Here is a 665-nt window from a genome sequence, read left to right as displayed (position 1 = left end):
ACTGTAAATGACCATATAACCGGTTAAGGTTAGCAATACAAAATTCTATGTTGGTCTTTGTTAAAGAGTTTATTTTCTAGAGGTAAAATATACTTCAATCTTTATTCTCTTTTTTTTCAACAGGATGTACCGTACAAGCCACGAAAGTATAAATTAATCCTATGATAGAAATATAGTCTGATGAATTCGGCTAGTCAGGCAATAAGACCCGTGATATCATGATCAGAGAAATTGTGGTGTTCCATTCGAATGGTTTCTATGTACATAAAACATAATCATGTACAGCCTCACAGAGGATATGCTACAGCTTGTGGAGTGAATGGTACTCTCTCTTTGCGTAAAACACTTAATTCATATGTTTCCTTCAAATTTATTGATGCAAACTTATATCAAAAGCGTTGATAACAAGACAATAACACAAATTTCAAAATGCACAAATTCATAAACATCTACAGCAACAACTGTTCAAACAAAGCTAATTTAAAATTATAAATATTTATGCAAGGTAGGTTTATTTTTTTTCTATATATCAAATGATTTTTGCTGACTCAAAGATTTTTTACAATGAACTTTTCCATACTTTTACAATTCAACAATGGTTAAATAAGTTCTGTATAATGTGACAAAGACATTTTCTGTTGATGACATCTGAGCGCAGTACTTTC

The sequence above is a fragment of the Mytilus galloprovincialis genome, chromosome 3, assembly GCF_965363235.1.
Source record: "Mytilus galloprovincialis chromosome 3, xbMytGall1.hap1.1, whole genome shotgun sequence".
Lineage (NCBI taxonomy): Eukaryota > Metazoa > Mollusca > Bivalvia > Mytilida > Mytilidae > Mytilus > Mytilus galloprovincialis.
The sequence above is the reverse complement of the archived record's forward strand: the minus strand, read 5'-3'. Positions refer to the sequence as shown.